At 41.5% G+C, this 13,517-nt stretch overlaps 1 long non-coding RNA gene across 1 annotated transcript; it reads left to right on the top strand.

The window, feature by feature from the left end:
• The first annotated feature begins 920 nt into the window (after positions 1-920).
• Positions 921-13,311, top strand: LOC115460329. Its single transcript, XR_003940463.1, has 3 exons — positions 921-931; positions 8,518-8,526; positions 13,237-13,311. It is a non-coding gene; the product is annotated as an uncharacterized LOC115460329 (long non-coding RNA).
• Positions 13,312-13,517: the final 206 nt, after the last annotated feature.

The raw sequence follows: 13,517 nt of genomic DNA, 5'->3' as shown, positions 1-13,517 counted from the left end.
AAAACCCACTGCCCACAAGTCTACACCATTACTATAGCCCTAAGGGGTAAAGGGGGGCACCTACATGTGGGTACAGTGGGTTTGGGGGGGGGTTGGACGACTAATAAGCATTAAGCAGCACAATTGTAACAGGTAGGGGGGATGGGCCTGGGTCCACCTGCCTGAAGTCCACTGCACCCCTAACAACTCCTCCAGTGACCTGCATACTGCTGCCAGGGAGCTGGGTATGACATTTGAGGGTGAAAATGAAAATGTGTGAAACATCATTTTTTTGTGGTGGGAGGGGTTAGTGACCACTGGGGGAGTCAGGGAGGTCATCCCCGATTCCCTCCAGTGGTCATCTGGTCATTTAGGGCACTTTTTGGGGCCTTATTCGTGAAAAAACAGGGTCCAGGAAAAGTGTCCTAAATTCTAGCTAAAAACGTATACTTTCTTCCCATTATCGGTGAAATGCGCCCATCTTTGTTCGGCAGATAACCATGCCCCAGTTCCGCCTTCGCCACACCTCTGACACGCCCCCATAAACTTTGTCCGCATTCGCGACGGAGTGCAGTTGAAAACGCCCAAAAATCGGCTTTCGATTATACCGCTTTATTCGTTTTTGTGAGATAAACGTCCATCTCCCGATTTAGGTCGGAACTTGGGCGTTTTTCTCGTTCGATTATAAGCTGGTTTGTATATTAACATAAGGGATAAATACTATAACGGGTATACACTCTGTTCTCCCCATTCAAGTTTTGTATTCGATCCTTGGCTTCTCAGCCAGATCGTCCTTGACCACACTTAGCTGCTGGAGAGGGCATCCTTTATCATTTTCAGTGAATCTCTGTAGGATAAACCAGTGCCACTCCGCCCTGTGTAAGTATGTCATCCTAGGCTATGTTTTTGTCTCCATAATGGTAGAACAACATACAATTCCCACTCAACTCCAGTCTGTTACCGCTTCTAACTGAGCAGCCACGCAGCCGAGAATAGAAAGTTCGCTCTCTGTTTTATGTGAGTCTGAACAGCCTCCCCAATAGCGCTCAGTCCATACACTCGTTACCTTTTAACACCTGCCTCACTCTGGTGCCCTGCATTGATCCATTTATGACCATGCTTCCTCTAAGGTAGCAGAATGAGGCTACGGTCTCCATCTGGACTCTCAATCACGCAGATTATTAAAAGATAGAGTGGGATTATATTCCAGAGAATCTTAAATTTATCACATTACCCCCCTCACTTCATTCATCTCTTCAGTCATCCAGTCCTTCAGACATTCAAACAACCCCCCCCCCCTCCGTTCCTTATCTTACCAAACATGCTGATAAACAATATACTGTTAAGTTGCTGGGTTCAGTATTGAATATGTTTCCAAGCACCTGGCTTAATAGACTGTACTGTCACGACCAGACTATATCTACTTGTCTGGTTCTTGTCAGTTTATTTTTGTCTTCTGTTAGATATACCCGTTGATAGGGCTGTTGTGCACTGTAAGTGAATCCCATGTTGCTATGCCCTGCAGCTTCCAGAACATCTATAGGGCACGCTGTTCCCCGCCAAAATCCAGCCCATCTCATCCTATATCTCAAGGGCTTGTGACTGTCAAACAGAAAGTTTCCACCAATTTTAAAGTCAAACCATCTATTGTACCTGCCTTCCATATAGTACTGCTTATGCTGGCTGCTGTCTGTCGCCCTGCAATTTATTCACATAGGTCTTCGCCTCCTCCACGCGATCAAAGAAGACCACCTTGCTGCCATCTTGAATTCTCAATCGGGCCGGGTATAGGACACTGAAACGGCAGTTCATTTCAAACAATTTCGAGCAGAGTGGTACAAAAGCCTTTCTTGCCGTCGAAATCTTTGCCGAGTAGTCTTGGAAACATAAAAATTTTTGGTTCTGATACTGCAAGTGCTTCCCTCCTCGCAGCGCCTGCAAAATCTTCATTTTATGGGCATAGTTGAGCGCCTTGAAGATGACTGTTCTAGGGTGACCTCCTCCTGTCGGCCGCTGTCCCAGCCGATGTGCTCGCTCCACTTTAAATTCTCCAGCCATGTCTGGGAGCGCTGCTGCTTGCGGGATCCAGGTTTCCAGGAAGTTCTGCAGGTCCTTGACAGGAAAAGCCTCTGGGAGTCCGACCAGGTGTAGATTGTTTCACCTCGATCTGTTCTCCAGATCGTCAATTTTTTCTTCTAGTTCCTGCACCCGTCGAGATAACTTTGGGTGCTCTGTTGAAATTTTCTGTAGCTCGTCCTCCACCGTCCCAAGCCGCTGCTGCGCCGCTTGTATATCCGCCATCTTGGACACGTGTCTCTCCTCCATGCCATCTAGCTTATCGATGATTCTTTGCAGCTTAGTGTCCATAGCTTGCTCCACCGGCGCTTTCACTTCTGTAATAATTTCCTCAGCCCATTGCGAGCTCGGTGTGGGGGACGGCGGCGAACTTTTCTCCACCATCTTGGGTTCCACAATCCGCCCTTTTTCGTGACTCTCTTTGCGTGTCGATTTCATTGCCATTCACCCTCGCTCAAGTTCCTCACCACTTCCCTTCGATATAGGATCGTCTGCACTAGGCATTAAGCTATGGGGCTAGGTTTAGGTGGCGAAAAATTTGCTGGATTCTCGGGTGCTCCGGAGCAGCAACACTTCCCCTCCTTACTCCTCCATAGCCCAACCGGAAGTCCTGGCTTTGGGTTTAAAAAGCAATACCATGTGCATGTAAGGTCTGGGTAAATGAATTAAAACCATCAGAGTTTTAAGCAAATTTCCCAAATATGTCATACTTGGTAGCAATAATGAAACATTCATGGAATATTCACATAGCAGGCAGCCAACAGATTTATACAGGCAGCTCCTTGTGACTCTGGGCAAGTCACTTAATCCTCCATTGCCCCAGGTACAAATAAGTACCTGTATGTAATATGTAAGCCACATTGAACCTGCTATGAGTGGGAAAGCGCGGGGTACAAATGTAATAAAAAAAAAAAAAATAGGTGCGTGTTTTGGGTGTGCGCTGAAATATTTTTCAGCACATGTACCAAAAATGCCTTTTTTCTCCCAAAAAATGGACGTGCGGCAAAATCAAAATTGCCGTGTGTCCATTTTTGGGTGTCTGACCTTACCACCATAGACCTAGCGCTAAGGAATCTGTATGATAACGACCTACGTGCATCATATACCACTTGATGCATGTCCGCTATGCGTGGCAGAATAAAAAATATTTTTCAGACGCGCATAGCGGACGTGTGCCAAAAATGAAATTACCTCAAGAGCCACATGGTAGTTGGGTGGTAAGTTCATTTTGGCGCACGTTGGGCATGCGTAGATGCTTATGCGGCTTAGTAAAGGGGGCCCTAAACGATCCTGTGTTGCTGGAGTCCATATGCCTTGTTCTGTTCTATTGCCCTCCAGGAAGCTGGTCTGGCTCGGAAAGCTGTTGTACTGAATTCCTCTCAAATATTTGCATTGAGTTTGCTAATGTTTTATTAGTAGGTGTTATTAATTTGGATCTTAATAACCCTAGAGATGTTAAAACAAAGAACTTACATGATTTTCTTGCCTTCTGGTGATACCTTCTGCCACATTGACAATCCTCCTTTATTAGGGGGTCATCTGCTGGATCTGCTGGCTTATAGAACTGTACATATGGAGAATTTCTATCCTGGTGCCATGTCCCTTGGTAAGACCATAAGACTCTGTAGTCCACTTTTTACTGGAGGGTAGCTGCTAGATCTTTTCAGTCCATGGTCACCTCTCCTCCTTTTAAATCAAGAGGCAGAATTGATCCTGTAAAATTCTGGACTGGAATCTTTGATAGTCCACAGCTTCCAGACTCAGACAGCGAGGATTTCTTGTGTAACTTGGATTAGTTATGTGGCTCTACCCTGGATAGTTTGGCTCCCATCAAAGTTTTGCCCAAACTCACCCATAGGTTGTCACTCTGATACAATCAAGATATTCTCCTCCTGTAGACGCATTGTAGAAAATTAGAGAGAAAGTGGTCTAGATGAGAATAAAATGCTTTGGAGGAAAGCTATCAGGGATTATAAGAAAAAAGATGGTAGAAGTTAAAACCCTCTACTATAAAGAGCAAATTGGTTGCAACCACTTAAATACCCATGAGCTCTTTAGCCTTCTCAATAGGCTTCTGTCGACCAAACATTTAAACTCATTAACTGTAGCTACTCAGTCTGCTAATCAATTAGCCACATACTTCGAACAAAAAGTAACTAAAATTAGGGGGGCTGTACTATGACTTAAGGCCAATAACATTCAATTTCACATCAAGCAGCCTAGTCTGGATGCTGGTATTACAGCTAACTGACTGTGGTCCTCTTTTCTGCGATCCACTTATGAGACTGTCAAATCCTTTCTCAAAAATAATTCTTCCTCACATTGCCTTCTGGATGCTTGTCCAAAGTTATGTATTAAAAACTGCACTGAAGGGATTCATTGACCTTCCTCAAGCTCATATCTCATTTATACTAACTCAGGGTGCTTTTCCGCAGTGGAAAGTTTCCATATTACTTACCCCAATCCCTAAAAGCATCTCTTCTTCACTGAGAGACATTATTAATTACAAGCCTGTTGCTTCTATCCCATTGTTGACTCAAGTAGTGGACGGAATAGTTGGTACTCACTTTCACCTTTCCTATTTCTCCCTCTTGCATAAATCTCAGTCAGGCATTAGGTCTTGTTATAGTACAGTCTTGACTACCTTAGTATCTGATTTTAGGAAAGCAATCATTCTAGGCTTTAAGTTTTTAGTGATGCAATTTGATATGTCAAGTGCCTTTGACATTGTTGATCATGAGTTGCTTTTAGGCCTGTTGGACTAATTTAGACTGTGTGGTAAGGCTCACTAATGGTTCTGCTGCTTCCTAAAATCTAGATCATATCAGGTGAAGTTGTCAGGTTCTCTCTCACCCTCCTAGTTTCCTGACTGTTGGGTGCCACAGGGCTTGCTGCTATCTCCAATCCTGTTCAATGTTATGATGGCTCTGTTAGGTGAAAGATTGGAGGCAGCGGGGTTCTGCACTTTCATTTATGTGGACGATGTCACAATATCTATCCCATTCAAGACTGGTCTTCCAGAAATTGTTCCTAAGATTAGGCTTAGCCTTCTTTCAAATTTAAATTTTAGTTAAATAGAGGTAAAACTAATTTTCTTGTGTAACCAACCCCTTTGACTGCACCATAGATAATAATTTTACCATTGACAATGCGTCCTAAACTCTAGACACTATGCTTAGGACACTGGGTGTATTGACAGTCACTTCACGTTGGCGCCTCAGGTTTCCTCAGTAGTGAAAAAATCCTTCAAGTGCTTTGGAAACTGAGGAGATTCAGATCATATTTCTCACCTGCTGTCTTTAGATTGATAGTTCAATCCTTGGTTTTAACTTAATTCAATTTCTGCAGTTCAATCTATGCTGGATGTAAAGATGGTGTCCTAAAATGACTGCAAATGATCCAAAATACAGCAGCTAGGCTTGTCATCAAGGTATTGAATTTTGATCGAGCCATTATTATGCAAGCACTGGCTGCTCATTAAAGCCAGGATTATTTTAAAATGATGGGCTCTGTTTAATAAACCATGCTAGAGGCACACTAGCATTTTTAGCATATGCTAAATGCACTAAAAATGCTAACACAACTTAGTAAACAGGGCCCTAAGTATTTTTGTCTTTCAAATATTATATGGCATGACACTAGATTACATGCAGCCCTTTATAACTATTCTCCTATGCAATATAACCTCTGGTTCTAGGGACTACCTTAGACTTCATCTTCCAGATTGCAAGAGAGAGTATGCTATAAGTTGATTCACTCTACAGACTTTAGAGACCAAGGTGCCAAGTGGTGGAACTCACTGCCAATGGCAATCAAGGGTCAGCCTGATTACTTGGTATTTCACAAAAGACTGAAAACTTTCCTTTTTCAGAGGTTTCTACCCATTGATGGAGTGTATTAAATTGTAACTGGCCATCCTTGGTTTATGTTTTAGTTCTTTTTGTATCTTATTTATGCTACTCTGCTCTTACTTGATATTTTGTTTCTTGTATTGTAAACTTTGCCTGTTGTTTTATTTATTGTAAGCCACATTGAACACAAGTATGTTCAGGATAATGTGGAGTATAAATGTCAAAGTACGTAAGTAAATAAATAAATAAATTTGCCTTGTTTTCTGATCCCCTTTGTCTATCCCATGCATTTTTTAATTCACTCACCATTTTTGACTCTATCACCACTCCTGGAAGACCACCATCTTTGTGAAAAAGTATTTCCTGACACTACCTGGGGGGGGGGGGGGGGGGGGGGGGGAGATTCATCAAGGTGCAGTAAAAGTTTGCCTTTTACCATACCTTGTTTGCCTGTAGGATTCAACAAATTGCTGGATTCCGGTAACGCAGATTGCCGAATCTTGCCTTATAGGAATAATGCTATTTTTAAGCTCTTGTGGCCCAGGAACATTGTACCACAAATCTGCAGCCCAATGCTCCTGTGGCATAAGTCCCCTAGTCCTCCCTAAACCCACAACTAACCCCCTCTGCATAAGTCCCACTCACCCTACCCAGAGGCTATTTGAGAAATAGCATTTGTGGTTCGAGGGGGTGAGGTCTTGCAGGTTCTTGGTGTCTAGGTGATCATGTGGGGAGTTTTGGGGTCTTCAGGCAGATGCTCCTGCCCAGTCCAGCACCATAATAACAAATCTGACCCCTAGTGGTAGTTATGCATGACTACTGCTAGAGGCACCATTGTGACTGTGACACTGAACTAGACAGAAGTGACTTGGAGTTGCTCCTAGCCAAAAACCTTCCAGACTTCCCAGACCCCTGGAAGACCCCCCCCCCCAGACCCCAAGAATCTCAAGGACCACCAATGCTATTTCTCAAGTAGCTCTTGGGGGGTGGGTGGGACTTGTGCAGGGGGGGTTAGTCAGGAAGTGCAGGGAGGACTGTGGGGACATTTTTATTGTGGTCTGAGAGCAGGCTGCAGCTCTGCAGCCCAATGTTCCTGGGCAGTACAATAGTTCCAGCAGAAAGCTGGGTTTTTTTTTTAACCATGATTTCTGGGCCCTAATACGACTTGTGGTATATCATCATCACAAGTCACATTAGGGCATTTGCATAGTAATGAGATGCAAAACATGCATTTTCATATTTTGCATCTCATTACTACCTAACCCACGGGACTTAAATATTGCCATGGTATTTTAGGTCAGGCAGCATTAGGGTCTGCCATGGTATTTTAGGTCAGGCGTTAAGGTCTTTTATGTCATGTTGTTGTGCTAAGACCCAAATAACGAGACTTAAGGCCCTAATGCTGCTTGTTGAATCCCCTCCCCCCTAAGTCTACCTTCCTGAAACCTCTATTTATGTCCTCTAGTTCTACTGACCCTACATCTCTGGAAGAGGTTTGTTTGTATATTAATACCTGCTGCCTCTGATGTTACTTCCTTTTCCAAGGCAGGGAACCGGTGGAGTCGACAGCCACACAACTGCTCTCTGCACCCCCAGGAGGTAAGAGCAATGCACTTGGGGGGTGGAGTGGAGGTGATGGTTCGTTGGGGGCAGGGGGTGTAGCAGCGATCTGCCCAGGGGTGGTAGCTGACCTAGGAACAACACTGCACCTAACGCAGCCTCATAAACGCTTCATATTGTCATTTGTGCCACAAATAAAAGCAAACATAAAGAGACTGGTGAAATAGAAAAAAAAAGACTCTTACAAGAAGATACTATAATCTATCTTTTCATTGAAACCATGAGGTTCCATGGTCCTCACTTGAAATCTTATAGTCTGCTCTTAGCAACACTGCATCAATACCTCCCCTTCCAAAAGATCCATTAGCAACAAATAAGGTGCAAAGTCTGAGCTGTACACACAACTGTGATTTCTAGTGACACAACGTTTTCTTTTTATATAACTTTTGTGTTCAAGAATCCTGGTTTTGAATGTTCTTTTTGTTTTGCACATGTATAACAATGTTTCAAGGACAGAATTCCACATATACCACTGCTTCTGTGTTGGAATTTGAGCAAGCCTTTAGTACATAATACTTATTTTTTTTGTAGCTGGATGAATAATGATCTTCCATCTAACATCACCTGACATGCAATGCAGTTACCACATTTGAAATTACCTATATGTATACTTAAATTTCAGCAAAGCCTTTGAAACATTTCTTCAGTGGTGACATAAACTGATGGCTTGGTATAGACTCTAAAGTGACTGGGTTAGAAACTGATTGAGTGGAAGGCAACAAAGATTAGTGGTAAATAGAATTCACTTTAAGGATAAGGGCTTTACCAGTGGTATGCCACAGGAATCTGTCCTTGGTCTAATTTTTTTTTTTTTTTTTACCATTTGTATATGTGATATTATGGTAAGGTTTGCCTCTTTACTGATGATTCCCAAATCTTTTAGGCATGGATAAAATGAGGAGGGATCTATCAACATTTGAAGATTGCTATAGAATTTGACTGCTAAGAATTAATGCTAAAATGTGCAGGTTCATGCATTTGGGCTGCAAAGACCAAAGGGGTACAGTATAGGAAGAGCCTTTTCCATTACAGGACAGCTGCTTTTTCCATTGCAGGTCCATTCTTGTGGAATCATTTGCCCAGATGTTTATGTTTATGTAGGAATTTAGTACAGTTTAAGAAACTTTTGAAGACCTTTTTTTTTTAAATACCCTGTGGTAGATACAGTGATGTGAGACTTTCCAGAGCACACTGCTTTATTTGTTTGGTGATAATGTGGTTTTGTATTTATCTTATACTTGTTTTTACTGTAATATTTTTAATATTTAGGGAAATATAAATTAATAAGATAAAATAAATAAGTAATCTCAATGCACAAGAAGAGAACGGAACCTGGGAGTGATCATATCTGATCACGTTAAGGTGGCAAAACAGGTTAAAAAAAAGATGACAGAAAAAGCCAGAAGGATGCTTAGGTGCCTAGGGAGAGGAATGGCCAGCAGCAAAAAGTTGCTGATAGAGTCTGTGTATAAGTCTCTGCAAAAGCCTTAATACATCTGTGATACAAATGCACAGAAGTTGGGCTTCTTTCACTGAAAGGAAGCTCTGGAATGAAGAGAAATAAAATGAAGGTGAAAAGAGAGAGACTCAGGGGTAATCTAAGGAAATATTTCTTTATGGAAAGTATGATGGATGCATGGAAGGCCTCCCAGTGGAGGAGGTGAAGAAAAGGACCATATCTGAATTCAAGAAAAGATGGGACAAGCACAAAGGATCTCTAAAGGAGAGGAAGGGATCATAGTAGTTGATATGTAGTGGTGGGCAGACTGTCAGACTGTGAGTTCTTGTACCAAGCATTGCGCTGCTGAGCCCGGTACTTGGACCAAGTTCTGCTTGGTGGCCGGATAACCCCGGGTTTCACCTGCGTAGACTGCAGTTCCCCAGAAGTTGAGCCCCTAGGTGCGGGGCGGCCTTCAGGACTTATGAGATGGAGCAGGATGCGGGGTGGTGAACATAATGGCCAGACAGGCAGCAGGCAAGAGAGTGATCCAGGTACAGGCAAAGTCAGTAGGCAGGCAGCAGGTCAAGAGAGTAATCCAGGTGCAGGCAAAGTCAGTAGGCAGGCAGCAAGCAAGAGAGTAATCCAAGTATAGGCAAAGTCAATAGGCAGGCAGCAGGTCAAGAGAGTAATCCAGGTACAGGCAAAGTCAGCAATGAGGGACAAAGTAGAGAAGAAGCATACTATGGAGCAAGTAACACCTACCAAAGTAGAAGCCAAAGCATGGAGTCCAGGAAGAGCTCAGCTGATAAAGTGCTGGTGTCTGACATCAGCAGGAAGCAGCAGGGAAAAGGAGCACAGCCATAGGACAAGAGCAGGGGAAGGAGGAACAGGAAGACCAATAGGAGAGAAGCAAGGGAAGCCAGGCAGAGATAGAGCAGATGCAGGTGCATGGAAGCAAAGCAATCAAGGAGCCTGCAGCCATAGAAGAACTACACACACATGGTTCAGGGCTATGCCAGTCAAGTGTGCATGTCGATGGGACCCTGCGCAGCCCAAGGACGCCACTTGCGTTGAGGTAGAGGACATGACACAGACTTAACATTGGCACTTGCACTGCATCCGTTCTCCATCTGTTCTCTACTCACACATGAATAAATCAAACTGGGCAAATTGTTTTGTTGGAAAAACTAATTTTGGCCGCAGCGTTATTAATCAAATACTTATATCATCAATATAAATAATAGATATTTACTTGTCACAAACTCAATTCAACCTTCACTTCAATTTATTCACTTGCCAAAGCTAGTCAGCGTCGACTTAGCCTTAATACATATTCCCTCAAATGAATTAATTTCTCAACACTCCACTTATAAGTGTGACCTCCGGTGACTTCAAGGCCTCACTTTGCTTATGGCAGTTCCGCACTTGTGCGATGGTGCCCTCTTTGCAAATAGTGTTCACTGTCTCAAAAGAGTGCAGGACTGTTATCAGTAAACAATAAAACATTAATTTTCATGTTTTTCTCTGCTTGTTTTCATTTGAGAAAGACATGGGATATGTTTGTTGACATTTCCTAAAATGTTAAAAATGAGTGCTTATCCCAAAAGTATAGTGAACACATATTCACTGTCCATAAACACCCTCTCATAATCTTTCCAGATGGAAAGAAAAAACATGTGCTTATCCCATAGTTACAATTCTCAGTTTCTCGTTTCCTAAATCCATTTTCTCCTGCAGATTCAAGGCATTTTCCTGTTAATATTTAAATTACATTTTGTAGTCTTCCAGGGGGCAACAATCAAGATTTTATGTGGGTAACATATGTGTAGGCACATAAAGATGCATTTTGTTACCTGTTTCCTGCTTCCTACCATATGTGAGTACAGGTACGCATAGTCTGAAACAGCATGGGAGGTTTAACCCACAAAAATTTAAAAAATAAAAAATCTGAATCAGTGGAGTTACAGAGACTGAGAGAGTACACAGATTCAATTTTCAATTTTCTATTGCAGTGGTTCCCAAACTTTCTCGGGCCAAGGCACCCTTAGTATATCAGTAATTTTTTCATGGCACCCCTAAGTCAAAAGAAATACCATAACAAAGTGTAACAGTTCTGCTTATTAAGTAGTTAGGTCTAAACAATTAAATTGAAAGAAAAATAATATTTTATTCTTAAATAACCATAGTTACTTACTAATGAGACGTGTATGCCTGTTGAGCACTTCACAGCTTCTTCAATTTGGAAACATATTGGGAACTGCCACCCTCATTTCCTGTTCCACATTGATTGGACACTGTCACTTAGCAGAGGGTATTCATCTTTTGTTATTTAATACCAACTCATTGTTCCATGCTGCCAATTCGTTTTGTTTCTACAATCTTGTCTATAGACAGCTCAATAAGATCCTTTCAAACTGTGTTAGGTGCTCCTCAAAAAACTTATGGGTCAAATAAACATCATTGGATTTAAAAACTGCTGAACAGAGGGAAGCAATCTTTGCAGCCATGCAGTCGAAGATTCAACACATTCAGGTTTTCTAATGGGACGTGTGCGCCTGTTGGTCACTGCACAACTTCTCCAACCTTGGAATCAGATTGGACATCCTCATTTCCTGTTCCACATTGATTTTTATGCGGTACTTGTTAGCAACAGCTGAAAACCCTGCTTCATGGAGATATGTTGCAAATGGAATTAGGATTCGTTGAGCTTTAGTGCTTAGTAGAGGATATTCATCTTTTATTAATATCCAAAATTCAGTTAGTTCCATGCTGCCAAATTTTGTTTTTAAGGTCTTGTCACAAGACAGCTCAATAAGATTTTCTTCTTTACAGGTATATTCAGATGGGGCGTCAGCACGGAATGGGTCTTGGATCCATGCAAATTTCTCCATATCTTCAGGAAAGTATTTTTTTGAACCCTCTTATTAAACAGAGAGCACTCTGGGAGAAGAACAGTTTTAAGAATTGGTCAACATCATGGGAGAAGCAAAAATGAATGCTGAGAAGAGAGAGAACTAGTGCATCAAATTCAAAAATCTTTGTATCAAAGACAATACTGGGGGTTAATTCCATAACTGTGTGGCACATATTCTATAAAGGAAGATATACTAGTATTCTGTAAAGAAAGTAGAAGCCTAACAGCAAAATTACATGCCTAGTATTTAGGAGTAAGCACTTTCATCAATAAGTGTGTGTGCCTAAGTTCCGGTGACATGTGTGTTATTTATAGTATTCTATAAATCACACACAGAAGGGTGAATGCTACCCATTCTCTGCCTATACTCTGACTATGTGTATGTCTACCTATAAAATATGCACGATGTAAGATAATGTGCATTTTTACAGAATAATGACTAGGAAGAATTTTGGCATATACTCATGTAACTGCACACATACTCAAGTATGTACCATTATTCTAATGATATATGCGCATAATCAGCATTTAATTGTTCACATGTACTTTATAGAAATGTCCTCTTGATGTTTTTTAAAGACCTATATTTGGTTTTGTTTTTTGTTTGTTTGTTTTTTTTTGAGGTAGGTAAGAAAAAAATATTGCTTGAAACCAGATTCCTGCTATATACTAAAAACAACAAAACACTTTAGAAGTGAGATAGAATTACTGTGAAAGATTTAAAACAAGTTTGTGCCGAAAACATAGAAATGACAAAATTATTCATAATTAACACCCAGCCTCTAATACTGCCACCTCCATATCCGCAAGCTGTTCTTAGTTTTCTTGAAATGTATTTACAGTTCTGCAGCTTTTTATCTTCATCACCTAAAAGAATGCACTCAAGTTTTATTTCTCTCCCAAGCTTCTTCATAGACTTGGAGGGGTGATGATTCGTCTAGGCCTTATATGAATATTATCTTTGCTCAGTTAGGGATCTTTTTACTAAGCAGCGTTAGACACTAATGCACACCTAACTCAGCAAAATAAAAAAACTGGAATATTTATGGGACATGTTCAGATGTCCTGTGGGCAGAGAGTGGACATTCCTGTGCCAGCCAGTTAGCCCATCTATATTACTGCACATTAACTAGTTAGCTCACAGATAATGCAGGAGCCCTACAAAATGGATGGCAGTAAGTGTTCACGCGGTAATTTTTTAAAATGGCCACAATTAGCAACATGAACATGTAGGGATATATGTCACTATATCACAAAAGAGAAAGAGAGCAATACTACCAAGTAATCAAAAAATGAAAAAAGCTCTCAAAATAGCTGTGGCACAGAAAAAAGTACTTGAATCTATCCCACTAAAGATTCTGTGCAGTGTATCTGTTCTAAGTTTGAAAATACAACAAGGGAAAAGTCTCAGAATTCCCCAACCTCCAGCCTATATATATATATATATATATTGTAAAGTGGATCCTCTTTTCTCCCAGGGTTGCAAACAACAAACAAAAAAAAAACACACTCCTGTATGGCTCCCCTTTTCTCAAAAGAAACAAAAATAAGGATCTCTCCCGGTCTCCTGGAGAGTAGCAGAAAAAAGAAAAAACAAACCCAGGGCTCAATTTCCACCCTGGTTTCAAAACCCAGT

Source organism: Microcaecilia unicolor, chromosome 1, assembly GCF_901765095.1.
Source record: "Microcaecilia unicolor chromosome 1, aMicUni1.1, whole genome shotgun sequence".
NCBI lineage: Eukaryota > Metazoa > Chordata > Amphibia > Gymnophiona > Siphonopidae > Microcaecilia > Microcaecilia unicolor.
This window is presented reverse-complemented; position numbering and strand designations above follow the sequence as displayed.